The sequence below is a fragment of the Delphinus delphis genome, chromosome 1, assembly GCF_949987515.2.
Source record: "Delphinus delphis chromosome 1, mDelDel1.2, whole genome shotgun sequence".
Taxonomy (NCBI): Eukaryota; Metazoa; Chordata; class Mammalia; order Artiodactyla; family Delphinidae; genus Delphinus; species Delphinus delphis.
The window spans coordinates 163,065,079-163,092,804 of record NC_082683.1 but is presented as its reverse complement, the minus strand read 5'-3'; positions in this window follow the sequence as shown (position 1 = coordinate 163,092,804).

Below are 27,726 nucleotides of genomic sequence, written 5' to 3'. Positions count from 1 at the left end.
TTTTAAAAATCTAAGGGGGGGGACTTCCCTGGTGGCGCAGTGGTTAAGAATCCGCCTGCCAATGCAGGGAACACAGGTTCGACCCCTAGTCCGGGAAGATCCCACATGCCACGGAGCAACTAAGCCCATGTGCACAACTACTGAGCCTGCGCTCTAGAACCCGCGAGCCACAACTACTGAGCCCACGTGCCACAACTACTGAAGCCCGCACGCCTAGAGCCCATGCTCTGCAACAAGAGAAGCCACCGAAATGAGAAGCCTGTGCGCAACGGAGAGTAGCCCCCCGCTCGCCGCAACTAGAGAAAATCCCACACGCAGAAACGAAGACCCAATGCAGCCAAAAATAAATTAATCAATTAATTAAATAAATTTAAAAAAAAGAATCCTTTACAAATCTAAGGGGAATTAAACTTTGATTTAAAAAATGCTAACGCCATGTAATTAGGCAGTTGTTATCCTTGGTCCAAGCATCTTATCATCTAATGTCTAGAGTTGTTCTGGTGTATATGATAGCCACTAGCTCTATGTACCTTTTACATTTTAAATCAAAATTAATTTAAAATTAGTTCCGGGTGGGGGATATATTAGGAGTTCAGGATTAGCAGATACAAACCACTATACATAAAATAGATAAACAACAAGGTCCCACTTTATAGCACAGGGAACTATATTCAATATCCTGTAATAAACCATAATGAAAAAGAATATATATATATCAGAATCACTGTGCTGTACACCAGAAACTAACACAACATTGTAAATCAACTACACTCCATAAGAAAAAAGAAGAAAAGAAAATTCAGTTCCTTAATCGCACTAGCCACATTTCATGTGCCGGACAGGGTGTATTAGATAGCATAGGTTTAGAATATTTCCATCATCGCAGAAAATTCCATGGTCTGTATCCTTCCTGCACTCTGCCCTACACACCCTGCATTCATTTTTGGGTTGGTGACCCCTGCCTAGAGGCAAGATAGGGCCGAAGATGTGAAGTATAAGAGACAACAGGCCAGTTAAAGAAATTCTACCTGCCAGCCAGGATTAAGGGAAATGGGATTAGGAAAGGAACAGATAGGCTAAATTCCAGTTATCTAGGGCTTTGTAATACACCACTTCAAAACCTATATGTCATAAAATAACCTGTTTTGTTTTGGTTTGTTTTGGCCACACAGCTTGTGGGATCTTAGTTCCCTGACCCGGCCCCTGGCAGTGAGATCTCGGGGTCCTAATCCCTGGACTGCCAGAGAATACCAAAATAACCATTTTTTATTGTACCCATAAACTCCATGGGATAGAAACTCTGACCGGGCACATAGGGGAGGCTTGTCTCTACTCCAGAATGCCTGGGCCCAAAGATGCAATGAGTGGGGCTTGTATCACCTGGAGTCATCTCTACTCACGTTTGGCAAGAGATACTGGCTACTAGCTGGGACCTCCAGCTGGAAGCTTAGGCTGGAATATCTAAGCAAAGTCTCCCTGTGTGGCCTGGGCTTCTTCACCACATGATGGCTGGGTTCCAGGAGGGAGCAAGCAACCAAGAGACAGGAAGTGGAAACTGCCAGGTTCTTAAGGCCTGGGCCCAGAGATTGGTACCATTCTCTTCTACCATGCTTTATTGGTCAAGCAGTCACAGAGCCCAGATTCAAAGAGAGGGGACGCGAACCCCACCTCTCAATTAGAGGAGGGTCAAAGAATTGGGGAGGACATGTTTTAATACTGCCCGAGCTCATAACTCCCCTCCCTTCCTTATCAAAGCCTACTTTTCAAAGAGAGAATATTTTTCTTGACAAAACAAGTCTTTATAAAACTTGCATCAAAAAATATTCTAAAAGTATAATGTGCCCTACTCTGTGTCAAACACTGTTCGCCTACTTTTTTTTTTTTTTTTTTTTGTAGGCTACTCTTTTGAGTAATGATGTAAAGGAGAAAATAGAGACATGCAGTGTGGAGAAAGCTGCTTTCTTAAATGGGAGAAAGTTTGAACATGTTTATAGGCTCAGAGGGAAAAGGGTGTTGCAGATATAGAAAAATAATCCAGATATTGGCAGGGAAAGTAGGGCTTGAATGAAGAGTACCAGGGAGGAAATTTACATCCAGCAGCAGGGGGCTATTCCTCCTTTGTCCCTTCCAGAGATTTCCTTTTAATGCAGATGTACCTTTTCCCTTCTGAACATTTAAAACACTTTTGCACAGAAAACTGTGTGTTTCTTAGTAGAAACACCCATGGGGAGTGGGGCATTTAATTTAAAGGTGCTGGGGCCCCCAGTGGTATTATTTCTACTACTATTCCTCCCACTTAAAAGAGGGTGAACATAGTTAGTGTTAAATATTGCTCCCCCAAGGGAATTTGCAAGAAGCAGAAGAACTCAGCTGCAATGAGCTCTCTGAGAGATTCTGATTTGCAAGGAATTGCAACATTTTGCCTTCACCCAAGTGTTCCCTGAAGTTTTGCTTCCATCTTCAAGAAAAGAACCCTTTACTGCTTTCCAACTCTCTTGCGGTACGCGGGCCTCTCACTGTTGCGGCCTCTCCCGTTGCGGAGCACAGGCTCCGGGACGCATAGGCTCAGTGGCCATGGCTCACGGGCCATAGCTCACGGGCCCAGCCGCTCCGCGGCATGTGGGATCCTCCCAGACTGGGGCACGAACCCGTGTCCCCTGCATCGGCAGGCGGACTCTCAACCACTGCACCACCAGGGAAGCCCGTCTTTTTTTTTTTTTTTTTTTTTTATTTATTTATTTATTTTTGGCTGTGTTGGGTCTTTGTTGCTGCGTGCGGGCTTTCTCTAGTTGCAGTAAGTGGGGGTTACTCTTTGTTGCGGTGCGTGGGCTTCTCATTGCAGTGGCTTCTCTTTGTTGTGGAGCACAGGCTCTAGGCGCGTGGGCCTCAGTAGTTGTGGCACACGGGCTTAGTTGCTCCGTGGCATGTGGGGTCTTCCCCAATCCAGGGCTCAAACCTGCGTCGCCTGCATTGGCAGGTGGATTCTTTTTTTTTTTTAACTTTTTTTTTTTTTTTTGCGGTACGCGGGCCTCTCACTGCTGTGGCCTCTCCCGTTGCGGAGCACAGGCTCCGGATGCGCAGGCTCAGAGGCCATGGCTCACGGGCCCAGCCGCTCCGCGGCGTGTGGGATCTTCCCGGACCGGGGCACGAACCCGTGTCCCCTGCATCGGCAGGCAGACTCTCAACCCAAGGGCAATTTTCTTCCTATTTTTTAAAAAATTTTTTCAAAGTCAGTTATCAACCTTTATCATGAAAAATTCCCTGAAATATAAATTTATTCCAAGCCACAGCATACACGAAGCCTCACTCATCATTGCCAGGTTTACATCTTAGATTCTGATCACAAGGAACAAATGAAAGGATGCAGGCTCTTCTTGAACTCATTTTCCATCTGCAAAAACCACTGTCTAAACAAATCTTTACCTAGAAAGAAAGCATCATCTTTGTTGCAAAAGCAAGATTGTCTAATAGGGTTACCAGAGCTCTCTGTACCTCAGGTTCCTCATCTGTACCTGCCATGCACAGCTGAATGAATGCCCTAGGGCTGGTGTTTAAAGTGTACTACAAATGTTAAGATGAGTTCCAAATGAAACTTTTGGTAGAGTTGAGTAATACAACTTGTAGCTTCCCCTTTAAGAATTAATTTCCCTGTGGAATCACTTAAAACCAAAAGGGCTCTACAGATTACCTCTGGGTTTAATCCTTTAAAGAAGCAAGAAACACCGGGATGAATTTAACTGAAACCCAACACTTAAGTACTTGCCTAAGTGCCTAAAATGGTTATAAGCCCTTCCCTGAGAGTTTTTAAGAAAAGAAATTCCTTTTCCTGAAGTAGTTCAGGTTTCAAGTGAAGCTGCTACTCAGGGGAGTTAAATTAAATAACCTCTAAAAGTTTTTTCCAACCATTGGGGTTTTTTTGTAATTCTCTTATGCTTTCCCCTTCTCTCTCATTTCAAAGATAATCAGGAAGTCTCCTAGGAAAAGGTTATCATATTCATGTCTTGCCAAAAATGTAAGAAAAAAAACTCCTCTTTGATTGGATCAAGAGGAACAATTATACTTCCTAAAATGAGCTTAAGCTAAGAAAATGAAAAGGTTTATAAATAAGAAGTTCAGTGCTTCTTTTTTGGTCTCCTTTCATCACTGTGTGATTTACTTTAATAGTAGCCTGTCATTTCCAACTAGATGACTAGTGGCCTGGTCATGGGTTCCAGGGCATTTCATCTGTGGTCACCCATCTTACCCATGAAGAAATTAATATTTAGTCTACTTTTTTTTACTGTTATTCTCTACTGTAACCTCCTGACCCTTGCCCAATCAAAACGATCAGTGCAGGTTTCCCTGGTGGTGCAGTGGTTGAGAATCTGCCTGCCAATGCAGGGGACACGGGTTCGAGCCCTGGTCTGGGAAGATCCCACATGCCGCGGAGCAACTGGGCCGGTAAGCCACAGCTACTGAGCCTGCGCATCTGGAGCCTGTGCTCCGCAACAAGAGAGGCCGCGACAGTGAGAGGCCCGTGCACCGCGATGAAGAGTGGCCCCCGCTCTCCGCAACTAGAGAAAGCCCTCGCACAGAAATGAAGACCCAACACAGCCAAATAAATAAATTTATAAAACAAACAAACAAAAAGATCGGTGCTATTCTGCTTTTACCTACAGAGAAAGAACAAGGAGAAGATAAAACAGGACCTTGCTATTAGGGGGTGCTGGTTCATTTCTGATGGTCAAACAGGAAAAGCTGTTTTGAACTTTGCCCCATCAGTTCCTAAAACTGCAGCATAGGAACTTATAATTGTAACTGCCCTTTATCTTCCAAGAATGAAACTGTTTTCTCCAGTTGGAATTTAAGGGAATGAATTAATTGGTGTTTCTGGCAGGAGTGCTCTATAATTGCAAAGCATTGTTGAGTATCACCATATAGTTTTTTCCTTAGATGGTCAATTAGGAGGAAGTATGACATTCTCAGAGCTATTCTCTAATTTGGTCAGCAGACCCTACCAAGAATATGATCCCCTCTCTGACCAGGTATAATCACAGTGATAAGTGACTTTCAAGCTTATGCCCATACCGTCCTAAATTTCTGATTTGCCCCGGAAGGAGGTTCCCATCACAGTGTTCTGAGTGCTGGCCTTTGGGCCTGACTTCCCAGTGTGCTTGGATTTGAGACTTTTTGCCTGTCCTTTAACTTGTGATTTGCCCCACCTCATGTTTAATTAGGGTTTTTATTCGGAGTGTAGAATCTTAAAGTTTACCCCTGTTGGATTTCATCTTGTTAATATTGAAAGATTCCATAAGAAAATTTCAAGGCAAAAAGGGATCATAGGCTTCCCTGGTGGCACAGTGGTTGAGAGTCCGCCTGCCGATGCAGGGGACGCGGGTTCGTGCCCCGGTCCGGGAAGATCCCACATGCCGCGGAGCGGCTGGGCCCGTGAGCCATGGCCGCTGGGCCTGCGCATCCGGAGCCTGTGCTCCGCAACAGGAGAGGCCACGACAGTGAGAGGCCCGCGTACCGCAAAAAAAAAAAAAAAAAAAAAGGCTCATAATGGACCTTCAAGGAAAGGAAATAGGAAAGAAGTCCAGAGAAGCAAAGAGTTAGCTAGGAAGCCTAGTTGAGTGACTTCTAAATTAAGAGGGCAGACTGAACCCTGCATTTACTTTTGCTGCCTCCTAAAACCCCAATAACAGGGACTTTTGGTTTAAGGCACAAACTCACAAAGATAAAGAGAATGGAGTGGCCATGACAGTAAGAAAATTTTGGCATCTGAAAAGCTGATGGACAAGTGGTAACTAAATTAGCACTTCAGAGAATGCTAGTCCCTAAGCCAGCAGGGGAGAAAGACACAATTCCATGTGCTCCCCCAAGTCCTAAAAGCTTTAAGAACTGATGGCTTTGGGTTCTACTGAGAGTGGAGAGGAAGATGGGCTAAAACAGTTGTTTGGATGAAGGTTGCTATTCAACCCCTGGAGCCCCTTCCCTACCCTCTTCGTAGGAGGTGTATTATCTGGACAATAAGGCACCATGGAAGGTTGGCATACTGTTTTCAGAGGATTAAAGCATCATTCTTATAGACAAAATGTTAGTGGTTTCTTCTGTACAGAATCCAACCAGTCCAACAGGAAAGTGTCAAGAACTGAGGCTTTAGTGTTCCTCAAACACACACCTCAGCCGGTTATCGTCATAGGTGAAGTCCACAAACAAGCCCCACCCACACCCTCAGAGTTTCCAAACAACCTGCAAGACTGCCTCTCTTAAATATAAGAAGCCTTCTGAGGCTCACCACACATCTGAGGAAAATCCCCAGTGTGAAAAAACAGGTCACAACACACACACACACACACACACACACACACACACACACACACACACACTTGGAGGAAACAGAAACTGCAGAGATAAAACATCGCAAAACAATGATTAATAACCTCACAATGTTAAGAAGATGTTGCATTCGTGAAATAAGAATATTTAGAAACCATTAGCAGAAATGAAAATCCCAGTGAGAGGTTTAGAAGAGTTGAAGAAATTTCCCCAAAAGTAGAGGAAAATGACAAAAAGATGGGAAACAGGAGTGTGGAGATAAGAAAATAAAAAGATCATTCAAGAATGTCTAATATTTGAACAGTAAGTTTTCTATAAAGAAAGAACAGAAAAAAAATGGAGGAGAGGAAATCTTCAAAGAAGACAGGCCATAGATCATCAGGAATCAGAATGTCTGGAAGACAGAATAAAATGAAGCATTGCTGTCAAAATTTTGAGGGAAAATGGTTTTTCAAACCAAAATTCTATCTCATATATCAATTAAGTATAAACATAAAATATTTTTAGATATGAATGGTCTCAAAATTTTCCCTCCTACGTACAGTTTCTCAGGAAGCTCCTGAAGTATGTACGCCACCAAAACAAGGAGTCAACAATGGGAGGGGAAGTTACAAGAAACAGAAGTTCCGAGTCAAGAGGAAGGCAAAGGGTTTTTCTAGAATGATGGTGCAGAGATATTCTGGGACGACAGCCGTGCTGCAGGCACAGAGAGCAACCAAGTCAGACTGGAGCATGTTGGAAAGCTCAGGGAAAGATTTCTTCAAGAAGATGAAAATGATAGATGAGGTTGAAAGTGAGGAGATTTAGACAATTGTGGAAAGTTTGTGGTTGATTTAATACAAGTATAAAGAAAACCAAGGAACAACAACAATTTTTTTTAAAGACAATTATTAACCTCAGGGAAAATAAAAAGTTCTGTAAGAGGGCTTCCCTGGTGGTGCAGTGGTTGAGAGTCCGCCTGCCGATGCAGGGGACATGGGTTCGTGCCCCGGTCCGGGAAGATCCCACATGCCGCGGAGCGGCTGGGCCCGTGAGCCATGGCCGCTGAGCCTGCGTGTCCGGAGCCTGTTGCTCCGCAACGGGAGAGGCCACAGCAGTGAGAGGCCCGCGTACCGGAAAAAAAAAAAAAAAGTTCTGCAAGAAAGGGTAATCATAGTATGCTCCCTGGCTCATCTGTGAATAGTATATGCATAGTTATAATAATGAAAAGATGGATCCTCTAAACAAGATGGGATGGTGTGATGGAAAGTGTGTGTATGTGTGTGTGTATGTATATATATATATATATATATATATATATATATATATAGTATATATGGTAGTGGAGGGCAATGGTGAAAGAGAATTAAATCTTTACCTTTCATGGAAGGAAGTCAACAGATAATGTCTAAAATGGGAATACCAAGAAATAACAATATAAACAATATCTCTAAATGACAATTTTTAGAGATAGGAAGATAAATATTAAAAGAAGCAGCTTAGGACTTCCCTGGTGGTGCAGTGGTTAAGAATCCGCCTGCTAATACAGGGGACACGGGTTCGAGCCCTGGTGTGGGAAGATCCCACATGCCGTGGAGCAACTAAGCCCGTGTACCACAACTGCTGAGCCTGTGCTCTAGAGCCTGCAAGCCACAACTACTGAGCCCACGTGCCACAACTACTGAGCCCATGTGCTGCAACTACTGAAGCCCGCGTGCCTAGAGCCCGTGCTCTGCAACAAGAGAAGCCACAGCAATGAGAAGCCCGCGCACCGCAATGACGAGTAGCCCCCACTCACCTCAACTAGAGAAAGCCCGCGCACAGCAACACAGCCAAAAAACCAAAACAACAAAAAAAAGAAGCAGCTTAAAGATTTGAAAGTCGTTACCTCTAAGGAAAGAAATACGATGCAGAGGAAAGCAGTACTTTTTGTAACAAGTCTTGTAGAATTGACTCTTTATGTGCACAAAAAATGGTAATAAAAATAAAAACTAATTTGAAACCAGAATGAATAAATGAAGGGAAAAAAAGGAATTGAGAAAGCCATTTAGCCTTGCTAAGAAAATGCTTTCATGATGAGTGAAGAGGGAATAGAACTCATCCAACACTTCAAAGCCAAGTGGAAAAGGGTCCAGAAATGAAGCAAAGGAATAAAGGCCACCACTTGAACATATCATTGGATTTGGAAGAAAGAGGACATAAATCTGTCACCAAGGACAGTCAATTAACGGCCTCTTCAGCTTCATTTCTCCCCACTACTCAACCATATGCAAATGGTATCTTTTCTCCATTTTACCCCACTCTCTCTCCACTGAGCTTTCACACTCTTGCCCCTATTCACCTGTCTAATTCCTACACAATCCTTCAGGATGTAGCTGTGCAAAACATTCCCTGACATCCTAAACTAGGGTGGTTTCCCCTACTGGGAATTCCTCTAGGACCCCATCACAGCATTCAGCACATGTATTCCAGTTTCTAGAACTCTCCCACTAAGCTCTACCAAAACTGAGGCAATGACTGGCTTCATGCCCCTATTCGTCATGACTCAACTTGTTGCAGATGAGAGATTTCCAATTCCAAACAGCTAACACAAATGGGAATTTATTGCCTCATGAGTGTTCAGGAGTGGAGTAGGTCTCAAGCATAGCTGGAGCCCTCAGCTCTCATCCTCTACCTCTATCCATTCAGATTCTGTCTGTGAATTGGTCTTATTCTCTCCTACAATGGTCAGGCTTTCTCCATGTTGGGATTCAAAGTAAGGGGGAAGTCTTCTCTACTGGCTCCACAGAAGAGTCCTGGGAAACACTCAGATTTTCCTTGCTTGGGTATATGCCAATCCCTGAACAAAGGAACAGAGTACTCTGGCCAGGCCTGAGTTATTGTGGCTAAAGGGATTGGGCAAGGCCTGGATCTGTTATTAGAAGATGGAAAGGATAGGGACTTCCTCGGTGGTGCAGTGGTTAAGAATCCGCCTGCCAATGCAGGGGACACGGGTTTGAGCCCTGGTCCGGGAAGATCCCACATGCGGCGGAGCAACTAAGCCCATGCACCGCAACTACTGAGCCTGTGCTCTAGAGCCCGCGAGCCACAACTACTGAGCCCGCGTGCCTAGAGTCTGTGCTCCGCAACAAGAGGAGCCACAGCAATGAGAAGCCTGTGCACCACAACGAAGAGTAGCCCCCCGCTTGCTGCAACTAGAGAAATCCCGCACACAGCAACGAAGACCCAATGCAGCCAATAAATAAATTTAATTAATTAATTAATTAAAAAAAAGAAGATGGAAAGGTTAACAGTGTTCTCAGAACAACACTTGCCACTGAACCTCTCTGTGGGTGCTCACATTGTGTCCCCTCTACATGCAGTGTCCTGGCTCATCAGACCTATTCCATGGAGCAGCTCAAGCCATAATCAAGTGGCCAGTTGTGAAATTGAGCAGAGCCTAGACACTTAACAAGCTAGGACCAAGGGCAGCCAAAAAACCCAGCCTTGAGACACCCTAGTTCCAAGAACATTTGGGAGAATTTTTGATCACGGGATAAGGGAACATGAAACAGTTCCTGAAGAGAAAGAGGAAAAATAAAGAAAAATTAAGGGTCAAAACCAAGAGTCGATGGCAACACAGAACAATTTCAATCACTGCCTAAGCCTAGAACCAACTCTCTCACTGGCTGACAATGCCACATCTCTTGACTCACTCCAAACTAGAATGATGGCTTGTTTTTGTGGCTTCCTTGTACCATAATTAGTTTTCTTTTTATTTGTTTGCTTGTGTGTTGTTTAGAACCTGGTTTATTTAAAAAAAAAATTAGGTAGCATGCTACTATAATACGTTCAGAGAGAAACTGAACAGTCTGTGTGGTTTGCTTTACTTCTCATAAAAAGGGATTTCTACTGACTGGGGAAAATTATCCAAGTGGGAAAGGAGTACCATATCCTAGTATGTTAAGATAAGATTACAAAATTCTCTGCATCAACAGAATGACATCCAAAGTATGCATTTCGAAGCCAACATTTTGCAGAGGAAAGAATACTATGTGCTATGTAAATACTTAGAGGAAGTTAGATTTTTTTTTAAGCTACAGAGATGAAGGTGATACTGTTGGAGATACCTCTGTGGTATGATGATGGGCCAAGCTTTGTGACAGAAACCATTCATTGCAAGAATTTAAAATGCAGTCATAAAATAACCCACAAATACTGAATGCCTAACCAGCAGTCAGCTCTTGATAATGCTAAGAACACATTATTTTTCACTGGAGAAGAAAAGGTGGTTATTTTTCTAGCCTGTTAAATATATTGATGGCTTTTTAAGCAAAAGTTTATTACTGTGAATCTCCTTCACTTGAAAAGCTTATTTCTGACATTTCTCACCTCAGCTCTTCGGGGAGATCATTATACTGATGGATTCTTAAGCTTGTGTTATAGGAAAGGAAAGCCTGGGAAGATTAAGCCATTTTTCCTCGGTCACTGCTATAGGAACTGGCTGGAGCCATGTCCTTGGATGACAGCAGCTCTTTGCTGCCACCTCAAATTTTGACCTTCAATGACATTTCAGAAGGCCTGGGAAGTGTTTCAGTGTAAACGGGAAGAAAAATACCTTAAGTTTTGGCATTCCCAAGCCTAGAGCAAGTTTTTCTGGAACCTCCCAGAAATCTCAATTTTCAATATTTTGCTTTTGTTCAAAATAATGCTGCATATATTTCCAATAACCATGAGTATGAGTAAAGTTTGATAAATAATGAGCAGTCCCCCACCAACTTGTACAGGTGGAAATGGGCCCGAGGGTCACTCACCATTCTCAAATATTTATAGAACAACAACTGTGTCTGTAGCGCTATCAGATGCCAGCATCACAAAGTCCCAGCTAGAAAGGGTCCTTCAGGCCAGCGGGGAAATAAGACAATTACATATGCAAAATGAAACAATAGTATAGGGCCATGAATCATTAAATGATAAATGAATGGATGGGCAGGAAGCGGCTAGTAATTGCTGAGAAAGGAGGTACCCTTGAGAATGGGCAGCTATCGTCATCCAGTGGAACCCGGCCACCTGTGTTCAAATCCACTCCACCGTCTGCCACCCCTACAACCTGAAGCAAATTATTTTACCTCTCTTTGCTTCCATTTCCTTATCTGTAATGAGCCAAGATAGGGGTGGGGGATATGTAGAAGGAGAAACTGATACTTTGCCTTGTTTTCAACATGATTATGTTCTTTACGGTTCATAGTCAGATGAACAAAAACCACTTTGACTCCGAGATAAACCAAAAATGTCTGATTCTGTCTCCCCAAATAAAGAAATCTTGACTATTTCCCATAAACTCCCTTAAAAAAGCAATTCTATCTATTTCATGCAACGTTGTCTGAAAATACATCATGACTTTTTTTTGAATTTTATTTTATTTATTTTTTACACAGACATCATGACTTTTGAGAATATGATAATCACTTGAGAAAGCTGTTTTTTACTGTGAACAGATATGTAACCTTGGCAACTTGGTAGGTTTTATCTGTTTAAATCCCTGTGTTTGGGTTTGCTGTGCCAGACCTTCTGAAGTTTGACTCTCCTGAATTCTTTGCAAGTAAACTTTTTCTTTCCTTTTGGAAATGCTCCTGTCTCTGAGCCTTCCTTTGACAGTAACAATAGTAACCACCTCTTAAAGCTATTATAAGGATTGAATTAATATTTATAAAGCACTTAGCACAGTGCTAGGCTTTTGTTCAATGATAAAGTGGTAGTAGTATGAGAAGGCTTCCCAGAGAGGAGCAGACTTTATCTGGTCCAGAAAAATGAGGAAGATTTAGATGGAATAGGGAAAGGCATGAGGGCAAAAATGTCACAGCCTGACTGAGGAACCCTGAGTAACCTTGTGGGAATGGAACAAAGGATTCGCTTTGAGTGTGGCGAGAGAGATGACACTGCTGGGAGTATCGGTTGTGAATTACACGTTGAAGGGCACGGTCTTATTGGTGAAGATAATAGAGTTAGTGATATTGTTTGTAGTCAGTGACATGACCACACTCTACTGTAAGAAGTCCTTTTGTCCAATAATGCCTTTGGAAGCCAGAGCCCCTGTTAGTCCTGAATCGCTGTTTGAAGTTTAACTTGACTTTGCAAGCTGCCTTCTGCCTTTGCTGAAAATGAAGCAGACCATTGCTTCTTACCCACTCCCTCCAACCCCGACAATGCCAAAGTCTGCTGTTTCCTGGCAACCTGCTCAGAAGTCAGAATCGAAGCTATTTTGTAAACCAATTAGAGAAGCCACAATTAGCTCCTTTATTATGTCCTAATAGCATTTTTTTCTGCCCCTCTTATTTGAGCAGAAAATCAGCGCATCATATAATTTCTGCCAGCGTGTTGTGAGCTGTGCAACATTCATTTCAGTACTGGTTCTAGAACCCCTCTGCCACTGATCACGACACTAATCAAGAAGCTGAATTCACATATGGACCAGTCTAGGGAACATGACTAATACTCTGTGAACTATGAGTCTGAAGCTTAATTCCCTTTGCTTCTACATTTTGTTTTCTAACCTCTGAAATTCTACACTTCCTTCTTAATTTGATTTTCTAATTTTTTAAAAATCACTGCATCATGTACTGGAAACAAAGAGCTTTTCCAATTTTCTGCCAGTTAAAATCTTTGCCTTTCAAAATCTTTGACCCTACCTGAATCTTCTCATCCTGGGAGTTTTTCTGTCTTGGCTAAGGAGCTCATAAGCTTTGTGAATGTACTTTAATGAATGTAACTATTTATCTATAGCGGTTTTAATTTACTTATTGGCTCGATTAAATAATTTAGTCAGCATGGTATTGGGAAAGGAGCATTGAGTTCTTGTCCTGACTTTGACACTGGCTCATCACACGCTCTCAAACAAGACACCTACACACACTAAGCCTGACTTTTCTCATCTGTAAAACAAGAGGGTTGAACGAGACTAGACAATACCTAACATCCTTTCCAGCATTAAAATTTCATAATCCATGATCTCATGTGCATCTAATCGATCAAGATGTTCTAAGACAGATCACCTTACTCCGTGGGGCTACACTGACTGTGATCAAAAACTTCTGACAAGGCTGCCAATGTTCTCTGTCTCCCGGGGTTCACACCCTAATGCAATCTTCTTCTCTCCAGTGTGAGCTGAACCTCGTGACTCCTTCTATCCAACAGAATACAGCAAAAGTGATGGGATGTCATTTCATGATTAGGTGCAATACTGCAATGCAATCTGACACTAGCCACCGGGAGTGACCACAGAGTCCACAGATTTAAGGGCACAGACCCCAACAAAATTGCCTGTACTTTAAATGCCAGCCACAAGTTTGGGCATCCCCAAGCCACTGACCCTTCTAAGCAGCTGGCTCCAGATCCAGGGATTCTCACTACCCTCTAGGGTTCAACAGTTCATTAGAACAACTCACAGCACTCAGGAAAGTGCTATATTTAGAATTACAGTTTTATTGTAAAGGATACAAATTAGGACCAGGCAAATGAAGGCACACAGAGCAAAGTTGGGGAGGGCCTCAGATGCAGAGTTTTCACGTCCTCTCCCTGTAAAATTAGGACACAGCAACCTGACACACGTCAGGGCGTTCACAAGCCAGGAAGCTCACTGAGCTTCAGTTTCCAAAGTTTTTATTGCAGTTTCATTACTTGTCCTGGGTTGATTTAATCATTGGTTGAGCTCAGTCTCCAACCCCTTTTTCTCCCTGGAGGTTGAGCTAAAAATTCCAACCCTCTAATCTGACTTTGCATCCTTTTCATCTCATAAACTCAGGTATGGTCGGGGGTCCCACCATGAATAACAAAGACACTCCTATAACTCAGGAAATTCCAAGGATGTAGAGGTTATCTTCCAGGAACCAGGAGCAAAGATGAGAAAAATTCTTTATTATACTTTAGGTTACAAAAGATTGTAACCTTTCATCTTGCTAGCAGATCAAATCTATTACTGGTTTCGATGAAGCAAAAGGCAAGGTATTGAGGGAGGCCTCAGTCCAACAACCCTCAAAGAACTGAATCCAAATTATTAGAGAAATGCAAGTCAAAACCACAACGAGGTATCACTTCATACTGGTCAGACTGGCCATCATCAAAAAGTTTACAAATAATAAATGCTGGAGAAGGTGTAGAGAAAAGGGAACCCTCCTACACTGTTGGTGGGAATGTAAATTGGTGCAGCCGCTATGGAGAACAGTATGGAAGTTCCTTAGAAAACTAAACTAAAACTAAACTAAAAACTAAACTAAACTAAACTAAAACTAAACTAAACTAAAACTAAAACTAAAACTACTGTATAACCAGCAATCCCACTCCTGGGCATATACCTGGAAAAGACTAAAACTCTAATTTGAAAAGATACATACTCTGCAATGTTCATAGCAGCACTATTTACCATATCCAAGACAACCCTAGTGCCTATCAACATACAATTGGTTTAAGAAGATGTGGTATATATATATACAATGGAATATTACTCAGCCATAAAAAGGATGAAATAATGCCATTTGCAGCAACGTGGATGGACCTAGAGATTATCACACTAAGTGAAGCAAATCAGACAAAGACAAATATTACATGAAATCACTTATATGTGAGTTCCAAAAAATAATACAAACGAGCTTATTTACAAACAGAAACAGACTCACAGACATAGAAAGCAAACTTATGGTTACCAAAGGGGAAGGAGAGGGAGGGATAAATTAGCAGTATGGGATTGGCAGATACATACTACCATATATAAAACAGACAAACAACAAGGATTTACCAGATAGTACAGGGAACTATATTCAATATCTTATAATAACTTACAACGGAAAATAATTTTTAAAAAGAATATATATATATATCAGAATCACTTTGCTGTACGCCTGAAACTAACACGATATTGTAAATCAACTATATTTCAATTTTTAAAAAATCCAGAAGGAACTGAATCCAGTCAACAACAATGTGTGTGAAGTTGGAAGCTGATCCCTCCCCAGTTGAGCCTTCAGGTAACACCCTGATTTCAGCCTTATAGGAAATTATATATATATATATTTTTTTGGCCATGCCGATGTGGGATCTTAGTTCCTGGACCAGGGGTTGAACCTGTGCCCCCTGAAGTAGAAGCACGGAGTCTTAACCACTGGACCTCCAGGGAAGTCACAGCCTTATAAGAAATTCTGAAGCAGAGGACCCAGCTAAGCCCATCACAGATTTCTGACTCACAGTAACTATAAAATAATAAATATGTGCTGTTTTAATTTGCTAAAATTTTGGGATAATTTGTTACGTAAGAATACACATAACTAATATACTGACTACGTTGTGACTAAAAGACAGTGATGTCCTGAACGCAGAGAACCTAGAAGGTTAAACCAAATAAATGGATTTCCTAAGTAATGCTAAGTAAGTGAAAAAAATGAGATGGATCTGCTTAAGCAGAAAACTACTGGCATGGAGAGATTAAGTGACTTCCCTTAGATCAAACAGGAAGTAGTAAAGTGAAGATTTGAACCCCCAGTGGCCAGAGTCCAGAATCTGTGCAATAAAAATTCAAACTGCAAAACCACAAGATAACTGCCCAAGGTCCCTTACTATCAAGGCATTTCTCCCCGACAAGTTGTTATTTACATGCCATTGTTTCCAAAGAGGATATAGAGTGTCTCAGTAATCCTACAATGCACTGTAATAAAATTAAAATAAAATCTAGTGAGGAAATCAGAATGAAGGGACTATCAGGATAGAAAAAATAGAAGGAAGCTACGAGGGTTTATTCACTGGGTAGAGGTAGGAGCCACAAATTCTGAACTCTGAATTTCAGGATTCTAGAAGAAAAAAATATGATCAATTACATGATGCACGGTGCTCTCAGAAGTTTAAAGCAATTTGTTGCACAGGAAAAGAACAACTATTAAAATCAGAGAAAATTTTTTTCCTGCAGGCTCTCACAAAGGAAATAGTGTGTAATATAGTCATCGACAGCCACAAAAACATGTATAGGGAACAAAAATAATGTTATGCAGCTTCCTGCTGATGTCTCAACACATGCACAGATTTTAGAGTAGCTAGAAAAACGGATGCAATGCCTAGCTTCTCTCTCATTCATGTTTTTTCTTTCTCAGTATTTTTTTTATTCCTCCTACTCTGATACCTGCTCTTTGGTAATTTGAGCATTAGAGAAAAAGCTGTGAAATCTTGGGCTGAAAATGAAAACCAAGTACAAAATCACTATGAAAATTACTGTTTTCATAAAGAGGAATTGGAAGAGGAAGAACAGGAGGATGTAGTTCCCTAAGTAAATCAACTGCTTCTTTCTTTTGGACAAACTAACCCTCCTCCATAGCTGTGTGCCCTGCATTCCGCCATCCCACTAGTCAAAATTTAAATGTGCTATTAGGACACATTAGATTCCAACACTTGTATGTTCTCTGTTTGCAGTTGCAGTATGATACTATTTGATTTCTTTGCTGTGAAAACTAAATCCTACAACAGCCCAGCTGGGAATGTCCTGCCTCTTGTAACTATTTGAAGTCTCTGGATAACCTATTTGAACGCTCATTACTTCGTGGATCCCAATGACCTTATAAATGAAGCTATTATGTGATTATGGAAGAGCTATTAAAAATAATATCAGGAAGCCAAGGGATATAAAACAAAAACATGAGTAATTGCTTTGGTCTGTGATCGTGAAATGTTTGGTTTCCATAAAAGGACAAGCCCTTTAAATCGAGGCAGGGAGAGGCAAAACGCTGTACAACTTCTTCCCAGAATGTCCTTTGGCAGATCAATGCCAATAGTTAGCCATTTAATTTCCATGTGATTGTTAGAAGAGACAAGCGATGGGACTTCCCTGACAGTCCAGTGGTTAGGACTCTGCACTTTCACTGCCGTGGCCCGGGTTCAATCCCAGGCTGGGGAACGAAGATCCCACAAGCCACCCCCTCGGACAAAAAAATAGACAAGTGATTCTCAAAGGTAAGGACCATCCCCCCACCCAAGATGGGGACTTCTCAGAATTTGGAGAAGTGAACTGTGTAAGTTGAAATCACATTATAATGTTCTAATATTACTTTACATTGGAAAAAAGGAAAGTGTACATTTTCGATATGAAAATGTCTGAAAGTAATTCTCAACAAGATCTTTGCTGCAGAGAACACAAAGAAGCACTGTTTCTCAAGGTCATAAGAAAGTAGGGGACATGGGGGCATGCCTCACTATGGACATACCCTGTAAATCAGTACAGGATCTGAGATTTCTATCGTTATCAGCGAGGACACAGACTTAAAAGTTGAGAAACGTGCTGGACAGTTGACCATGACTGATTCATCTTCCTCTCCCCGGCACCTATCATTCCATTTACACAAAAATCCAGGACAAAAAAATCCAATCTGTGATTATAGAATGCATACCAGTGGTTGTCTGGAGCGAGGGGTATGAGGAGTGGGGATTGACGGGAAGGAACGCGAGGGAATCTTTTGGGGTGATGAAAATGTTCGGTTTCATTTTTACTTTAATTAAAAAATACGTCATTGATTAAAAATGCTAACCATCAGGCTTCCCTGGTGGCGCAGTGGTTGAGAGTCCGTCTGCCGATGCAGGGGACGCGGGTTCGTGCCCCGGTCCGGGAGGATCCCACGTGCCGCGGAGCGGCTGGGCCCGTGAGCCATGGCCGCTGAGCCTGCGCTTCTGGAGCCTGTGCTCCCCAACGGGAGAGGCCACAACAGTGAGAGGCCCGCGTACCGCAAAAAACAAACAAACAAAAAAGCCTATTCAGTTACTCTGCCCATTTTTTAATTGGATTGTTTGGTTTTTTTGCTATTGTGTTGTATGAATTCTTTATATACTTTGGATATTAACCCCTTATCAGCTGTATGATTTGCCACTATCTTCTCCCATTCAATAGGTTGCCTTTTCATTTTGTGGATGGTTTCCTTTGCTGTGCAGAAACTTTATAGTTTGATGTAGTGCCACTTTTTTTTTTTTTTTCACTTTTGTTGTGTTTGCTTTTGGTGTCAAATCCAAAAAAATCATTGCAAAGACTGACATCAAGGAACTTTCTGCTTATGTTTTCTTCTGGAAATTTTATGGTTTCAGGTCAAATTTATTTCTTAATTAGTATAAACATATGTTTGTTTTTTGTTTTAGGGTTTTTTTCCTTTGTACTTATACCACCTAATTCCTCTAAAGTTAAACTTAGTAAACTTTTTTGGTAGTTCTCTCTTTCCTGCTAGACCATAAGATTAATGAAGGCATGAAACCTGTGAATCTGAATCAGCAGTGTATCTCAGGCATAAGCACTTAACATAAGTAAGTGTGAAAAAATGTTTGCTAAAAGCTACAAGCTTCAGAAACACTGTCTCATAGAACCACAAATATTTTGTACGTAGTCTTATACTTGCCAATTCTGTTATATCTTTGTCCTTACTTCTTTGTGTTCTGAAATAACTTTTTATTTTTATGTTTTAAAATCATTTCTAAGATGTTACATCATTTTTCGGGGAAAAATCAGTTTTAAAGTACAATATTTTTATTTGGGATTTCAGAGAATATTCTTTATCTTGATTGTGGTAGTGCTTGCGTGAGCATGCACATTTGATATAATGCATCAAAATGTGTGCACTAGGGACTTCCCTGGTGGTCCAGTGGGTAAGACTCTGTGCTCCCAATGCAGGGGGCCCGGGTTCGATCCCTGGTCAGGGAGCTAGATCCCACATGCTGCAACTAAGATCCAGCACAGCCAAAATAAATAAATAAACAAAAACAAAATGTGTGCACTTTGCATGCAAATCCTACCTCTATAAAGCTGATTTTAAAGGGAAACTTAACAGGTAACCGAACTCTCGATCCCCTTCACCCCAACATTCCTCCCAGTGTTCCCCATCTCAGGAAATGTCTACTGCATTCTTTTATCCCCAAGGTCTCATCAGAGAGGCCATCCTTGACTACCCTAGATAAATAGCATTCCTTTTCACTCTCTATCCCCCAATCCTGCTTTACTTTTCTTCATAACACATATCCTCATCTTACATATTATATATGTATTTTTTATCTCCCTTAACTAGAATGTATTTTGCATGTTTTGTTCCCTGCTATATCCCAAGAACCTAGAACAGTACGTGGCACATTGAAGATGTTCAATACATTTCTGCAGAGTAAGTTAAGGAATCCGTTTTTCTTTCCTCTTCTCATTGAAAGTCCTCAGCCCACAAACATCTTAAAATTGACATTGCTAAAGCTCAATTCTAGAAAGAGAAAGCTAAAGCTTTCTCTCTGCTGAAAGCTGAAACCTGTGGCTCTCTTCATCTCTCCCTCCCATTAAACGGCCCCATCATTCACCTTGTTGCTAGGAACAAGGAACAAGGAATCATCCTTGATTCCTCTTTCTCTCATTTACCACCTTCAATCCATCAAAGATCCTTATTTAGGTTTATCTCCAAAATATATCTTTACTTCATCTATTTCTTTGTATCTCCACTGCCACCATACTAGTCCAAGCCAACATCATCACTGCTTGGCTTGTTAAAATAGCTCCTGACTTTTCCACTCACATCACCCAATCCTCTCCCAGTTCAATCTCCACACAGCAGCCAGTGACCTTTCCAAATCAGAACATGTTACTTCCCGCTGAAAAGACTACAGTAGCTTCCTGGAACCCTTAGAATAAAATCCAGTCTCCTTCCCATGGCCCAGAAGATTCTATGTGATATTTCCCCAACCTGTCACTTTCCTTCTCACTACCACCCAGCCACCTGGCTTTCTTTCAGGAGCACCAAGTTCATTCTGGTCCCAGGACCTTTGCATTTGCAGTTCCCTCCGCCTGGCATTCTGTCGCTTGAATCCTTCACTTGGCCAGCCCCTTCTTGTCATTCAGGTCACAGCTCAACCTCACCTCCCCATTACCACCCTCCTGAACTGTTCAATCTCAATTACACTTTGCATGCATCCTGTCACATTCTATGTCATTGCCATCTAAGATTACCTTGTCTCCTTATTTGTATAATCATTTACTGTCTTACTCCACAATGAGCTCTATAAGGACCTTCTCTCTCTTGCTCCCCATGGCCTAGTGATTAGAAGAGTAACCGGCATACAGGAGGTTCTCACTAAACAGTTATTATACAAATAAAGGAAAATTCACTTTTAAATAGAAAGAGGTAGAGACATAAGTTTGCAAGCGTTTTAAACAGGAAACTAGGTAACCAATTTCTACCAAAGAGGAAATATTTTATATTCCAATATTCGACCCTTTAACCTTAAAATATTCACACTTTAATTCACTAATATCATTCCTGAGAAACTACCCTAAAGTTTTTTTTTAAAGGTAAAAGCTATATACACAAAATGTTTATACTTCAGCTATAATGTAAATAAAAAGGTAGAAACAACCAAAATGGCTAATACTTGGTAAATGAGTAGGTAGATTACAGACATTTCACATTATAACTACCAACCCTCTCTAATATCAAGGAGAAATGTATCCGTTTTGTTAAAAAACAGCAGAACACAACTCTCTGTACTTTTCTGTTTACAAGTATGTGCAATGTGAGTGCAGTACACAGGGAATGGCAGGGGCAAACCTACTGTATTAGAATGACAGAAGTAGAGATAGTTTATGTTTTCAAACTTTTCTTTAATGTTGAATCAATTGATTTTTATAAGAAATTTCTTATACAAAACAAAATAATGTATACCCTCAGATCTCGTGGGACTGTTCAATAATAGATACTTGAAGACAGATTTTCCAAACTTGCTGGAAACAGAATTTCTTAGCATTCTTGTTAATGAAGCTGCCTGAGCCCCATCCCAGATCCACCGACTCCAAATCTCCAGCGAAGGTACCCAGGAATCCTTATTTTTAACAAGCACTGATGATTTGGCAACCACTGATTTAGGGCAGCAAACAGCATCATCATGACCCGAAAGATTCAATGTAGTTTTCAGTCCTCCAGTTGGCTTGCTCCCATCCATAAGGATATGTTTCTCATTCCTCTGCATTCCCTCTTATTGAAGAACCTCAGTGAACCCTCTTAATAAGCCTCTCAACCTACTTTTTCTATGCGCTCACAAAGTAGCAATGTTCTCAAGCAACACATGGTAAGAGAAAAGAAATGTGGAGGCTGACTTGGATTACTCAGTGAATTACAGGTAGAAAGTAGACCATGATACAGTTTATGAGATCTGGAGACAGAGCAAAGGAAGGTATTTTTTTTTTAAGTAGCATTAAAGTGACTGTGATGGTAGTTTAGGGAGAGAGTACTAATGGAAGAAGGAAATCGATAGGAACATCAAATAGACCTTCCTATGTGCCCCTGTTTCTCATTTCCTCCCCACCCCTGGCCCAGAGTAAGAGTGAGAGGCCCAGACCCTATCCAGGGACCCAGCTCAAGTTTTACTAGGCTAAATGCTGGGAAGAAGTTCCCAAGGGGTGTGTGGTGTTCATATGCTCATTCCCAACGTGCGACAACATGAAAGGGTGTTTCGAGAGCCTGTCAAATGAACTAAGGATGTATAACAGGGGAGTCAAGAGAAAGAACAAAGGACAAAACAGGTCAAATGGCTCAGTGGCTAGGTCCTTGAATGGAGCAAACTCTTTAGACAACAACGCAAATTTGATGGTGAGGGCAGCAGAGTTCCTAAATGGCCTTCACTGTACTGAACAAGAGCGTCCTCCTACTGGTCATTGTGCTGGTCCCACCTGTAAGATTAGGTCCCTGACTGCCCTGGTTTCTTGTTTAACTCTGCAAGTTCACGTTTAGTGTCAGAGTCCCATCCAGAACATGATTAGCTCAGCTAGAGATTCTAACATGTGCCTTCCTCTCACTAGCCTCCCCCCTCACCTCCTGCTCTCTGAGATGATTTCCTAGAACTTAGAACTACTTCTTAATTCTGCCAAATATTGCCTCAACCCACCGGACAAAATGTCCTCTGATAAGAATGTTGAGAGAGTGGATGGCTGGCTACCCATCCTTGGGGGCAGTTTCTCCAGCTCTGGTTCCACCTAGTATCCTTCATCCCAGCCCTTGACACTATACTTGATTCAACATAAGAGATGACCAGGGACTTCCCTTGTGGCACAGTGCTTAAGAATCCACCTGCCAATGCAGGGGACACAGGTTCGATCCCTGGTACAGGAAGATCCCACGTGCTGCGGAGCAACTAAGCCCATGTGCCACAGCTACTGAGCCCATGTGCCACAGCTGCTGAGCCCGTGCACCACAACTACTGAAGCGCGCGCACCCTAGAGCCCACACGCCACAACTACTGAGCCCACGCGCGGCAACTACTGAAGCCCCTCACCTAGAGCCTGTGCTCCGCAACAAGAGAAGCCACCACAATGAGAAGACCGCGCACCGCAACGAAGAATAGCCCCAGCTTGCCGCAACTAGAGAGAGCCCGCGTGCAGCAACAAAGACCCGACGCAGCCAAAAATAAAAGAGATGACCAATACCCAAAGGACATCTGAATGATGCTCAAGGACCTTAGTTACTTGCATGTACTTAATATTTTTTAACAGGGCCAATGATAAAGATACCTTCAAAGAGGTAACAATTTCTTAATTCCTTCAGAGACAACAAAGCCTCAGGAAGCTCAGAACCTGAGCAGGAAGGCAGGCATCTAGCTCTTTAAAAGCCCCTCTCAGGGTATGCAGAAAGGGGAACCCATCCTCCTTGTAAGCTGGTGCAGCCACTATGGAAAACAGTATGGAGGTTCCTGAGAACTAAAAATAGAGCTGCAACATGATCCAGCAATCCCATTCCTGGGCATATATCTGGACTGCACCCCTATGTTCATAGCAGCACTGTCCACAATAGCCAAGACATGGAAACAACCTGAATGTCCATCGACAGATGAACGGATAAAGATGTGGTGCATATATACAATAGAATACTGAGCGGCAATTTTAAAAAAAAGAAGAATGGGGCTTCCCTGGTGGCGCAGTGGTTGAGAGTCCCCCTGCCGATGCAGGGGACATGGGTTCATGCCCTGGTCCGGGAAGATCCCACATGCCGCGGAGCGGCTGGGCCCGTGAGCCATGGCCGCTGAGCCTGAGTGTCCGGAGCCTGTGCTCCACAACAGGAGAGGCCACAGCAGTGAGAGGACCGCGTACCACAAAAAAAAAAAAAAAAGAATGAAATAATGCCATTTGCGATAACATGCATGGACCTAGAGATTTTCATATCAAGTGAAATAAATCAGAAAGAGAAAGACAAATACCATATGATATCATTTACATGTGGAATTTAAAATATGACACAAATGAACCTATCTACAAAGCAGAAAAAGATTCACAGACATAGAGAACAGACTTGTGGTTGCCAAGAGGGAGGGGAGGTTGGAGAGAATGGATTGGGAGTTTGAGGTTAACACATGCAAACTATTATATATAGACTGGATAAACAACAAGGTCCTACTGTATGGCACAGGGAAATATATTCAATATCCTATTATGAATCATCATGGAAAAGAATGTAAAAAAGAATGTGTACATATGTATAACTGAACCACTTTGCTGTACAACAGAAACTAACACAACATGGTAAATCAACTATAGTTTAAAAAAAATTTTTTTAAGCCCTTCTCACCGGTCTTCTGCTTTCTGAGATGTATTTGAATTGAGCAGCTGGGATCTGAACCACAGTTGTTAGTTCAGACCCCATCAGATTCAGAAATATACCAGGCACCCCTAGTCTGCAGCTCTTGCCATCTCATTTTCTTTGATAAATTCTTGACTTTAACTCCCATTCCATGCTCCCAATTCTACCATCCACCCTCTCAGCTCTTGGCATCTTCTTTTCTGACATGCAATACATTGGCTTTGCTCCTTAACTCTGCCCTCACTTCCCAATGTGGCTCCGATGCACTACTGTACCTGCTCCCCATACCTATGTCCTAACATGTGCCCCCACCAGTAGGTATGGGGCAATGACCAGGGGACAATCAAGACAGTAGAAATGCTGTACGTGGTGTTTCCATCCAAAGTTTTCAGGCTTTTCTCTATTTTAAGCTTCAGAATCATTCTAGCTTGCTGTTTAGGGCTTGAGACTCCAAACCATGGTGTCACATTTCGATGAAGCCTAGGAAAGTATGAAGCAGTTATTAATGAGTCATGGACCATCGTTTCTTTTGAAGCCTCTGCAGGTAGGAGTCTCTAGTTAGTCTTGAATCGGAACCACTTTTGATCTCGAAGCTTTGCAGATCAGGATCTGCCTTGGGGAATAATATCCTTCAGACTTCACAGTGCTGTGGCTCACACTGGTGACAACTCCTCTACCACTGCCCAACCCCTGCAGACGTTGAAGAGCTGACCCCCGCCTTACACTCCAATGACTAAGAACTGTAAACGCCCCCCTCCACTCTGCATCATGATCATTTAATCTAATTCATTGGCTATTTGTGAGCATCTACTCTGCCAATGCACCATGCCAGCTACTCGAGGCGTACAAAGATAAATGAGACAAGTTTGCTTTGAAAAGAATTACAAATCCAAACTTAAGGGGAAAGAAATCAAAAGTATTTATCAAAAAAAGTGGGATGACCTATTCCCCACAATGCTTTATGAAAATCACAGAAGTAGAGGCCAGTGCCTGAAAGCCAGAGAAAAGAAGAGTTCTTAAATAGTTAACGGATGAGAAAATCTGAGTTCTAACAGTACTATGAACCTGAGTACACAATTATGCAACCTAAAAACAGCAGCTTCCTCATCGATTATGCCATGGGAGTGGGGGTGGGAGGACACATAAATACAGAAAAGCCAACCCTGTAGCACGCCTAAGGAAGAGGTGTGGAGTTTATTTACAGTGAAGATTCTCAGAGTTTCTGATTTGGTAGATCTTAGATAAGTCCTAGGAAACTTCATTTTTAACAACCACTCCAGATTCTTCTGATGAAAGTTTCTGACCACAATTCTGAGACACGCTGACCCATAGCAACAGGAGATAGGGACAGATAATACCTAGCTGTCCCAACACTTAATTGGAATATCGAGATTCAAATATCCTGCTTCCCTGCTATCAACTCATCATCTCTCACCATCCTTCATTAAAATGTTGTCTGAATGTGCGATAAAGGGCCTATAGCAAGTGAAGGAGCCTGACATTTAAGCTTCCTTTGTTTTATGGTAAATCTACTATGTGAAGAAGTGAACCATGGAGTCAAGAAGGTAGAGTCCCATGGTGAGACTAGTTTCCTTAAAAGAGGAACAAGATAGCCAACTCTCTGCTCTCCACCATGTGAGGACACAACAAAAATATAAGCATCCATAAACCAGGAAGTGTTCCCTAACTAGACACTAGATCTGCCGGAACCTTGATCTTGGATTTCTCAGCCTTCAGAACTGTGAGAAATAAAGGAGTTTTTTTTGTTTAAACCAAAAAAAAAAAAAAAAGAAGTGAGCCATGGAAACATCTAGGTAAAGGACTTTCCAGGGAGAGGGAATGACCTTGAGGCAGGAGAATGTTGGGCGTGAGGAGAGTAAGAGGCCGTGTGTCTGAAGCATAAGAGTGATGAGGAGAGCAGTAAACAATGAGGTCAGAGCTGTCATGGAGGCCAGAGTTTGTCAGGTCTTGTTGGCCTTTGTAAGGACTTTAGCTTTTACTGAGTAATGGAAACTATGAAGAAGAGAGATGGGATCTGACTTATGTTATAGTAGGGTCACTCTGGCTGCTGGGTTGAGAATAGATGAGGGAAGATGCAGGAACACCAGTTAAGAAGGCGTTACAATAACCCAGGCAAGAGGTGATGGAGGCTGGAACAAGTAGTAGAAGTGGTGAGAAGTGGAATATTCAGAACATATGCTGAAGGTAGAGCCTGCAGGACTTGCTGATGGATTGGATGTGGGCTGTGAAAGAGAAGGGTTAAGAATGACTTCAACTCAGGGGTGCAGGGTTTCTTTTTGGAGTAATACAAATGTTCTCAAATTGATTGTGGTAATGGTCACCCAACTCTGTGAATACACTAAAAGTCATTGAATTGTACATTTTAAATGAGTGGTGTAGGATATTTAAATTATATCTTAATACAACTGTTTTTTTAAAAATGACTTCAAGGTTTTGGGTCTGAGCAAGAGGAAGGATCAAGTGACCATTCACTGAGATGAGGAACACTGTGGAAAGAGCAGGTTTGATGGACCTCAGTTGGGGATACAGCCATTTGGAGATATACTAAATTTGAGATGACTATTAGACATCCAAATGGAAATATTCCTTAGGCAGTTGGATATTTAAATCTCAAGTTCACAAGAGTGGATGGGGCTGGAGATATGTTTGTTTTAGAAGGCAATAAATGAGACCACCTAGAGAGTGAATATAGATAATAAAGAGAAGAAGGCCAATGACTGAGCCCTGAGACACCCCAATATTAGGAGATCGGGGAAATGAAGAGAGAATGAAAGAAGAGACTAGTCGGGTAGAAGGAAAACCAGGATGATGTATGACCTGAAATACAGCAGGCACAGCAAGTATTTTAAAGAGGGTAGAACAACCTTCTCAAATGCCTTTGACAAGTCAAGTAAGATGAGAACTAAATATTGGCCATTGGATTTAGCAACGTGTAGCTCCTGGAGATCTTAATAAGAGCAATTTTGAAGATGTGTCCAGCATAAAAGCCTGACTGGAGCGGAATCAAGAGAGAATATGAGAAGAGAAATTAGAGGCAGGAAACATGGCCAACTCAAGAAGTTTTGCAGTGAAGGGAAGGAGAGAGATGGAGTCGTAGCTGCAAGGATATGTGAGGTCAAGAGCTGTTTTTTTGTTTTTTTTTTAAGATGGGAAAACTAATGGCATGTGTGTATGCTGAGGAGAAATATTAGGTAAAGAGAGAAAATTTAATGGAGAGAAAGGAAAATTGCAGGAATGATTCCTTGAGTAGAGGAGGGAAGGTGGGATCTACTAGGGAAGCAGAAAGGTTAGCCTTCTCTGGGAGCTAGAAAATTCATCCAAAGTAACAAAAGAGAAGGCAGAGTACATGGGTAGGTACAGGTCAGTGGGTACGTGTGGGATGAGAGCTTGTGGAAGTTCTCTTTTGATTGTTTGTATTTTGTCTTTGAAGTAGTTAAGAAGCCAGATCAATAACTGAACCCAGGTGGAGAGATGGAGGAGTATTGAAGGTTTGAGAAGAGAGGAGAAGCTGTGAAATAATCATTAGAAAAAATGGTAGAGGGCTTCCCTGGTGGCACAGTGGTTGAGAGTCCGCCTGCCGATGCAGGGGACGCGGGTTCGTGCCCCGGTCTGGGAAGATCCCACATGCCGCGGAGCGGCTGAGCCGGTAGCCATGGCCGCTGAGCTTGCGCGTCCGGAGCCTGTGCTCTGCAACGGGAGAGGCCACAACAGTGAGAGGCCCACATACCGCAAAAAAAAAAAAATGGTAGAGGAAGTGAACTTGGGAAATGTACAGTGATTGTAGAGCAGCAGTAAGGCCCACTTGAGGGTCATGATCATGAAT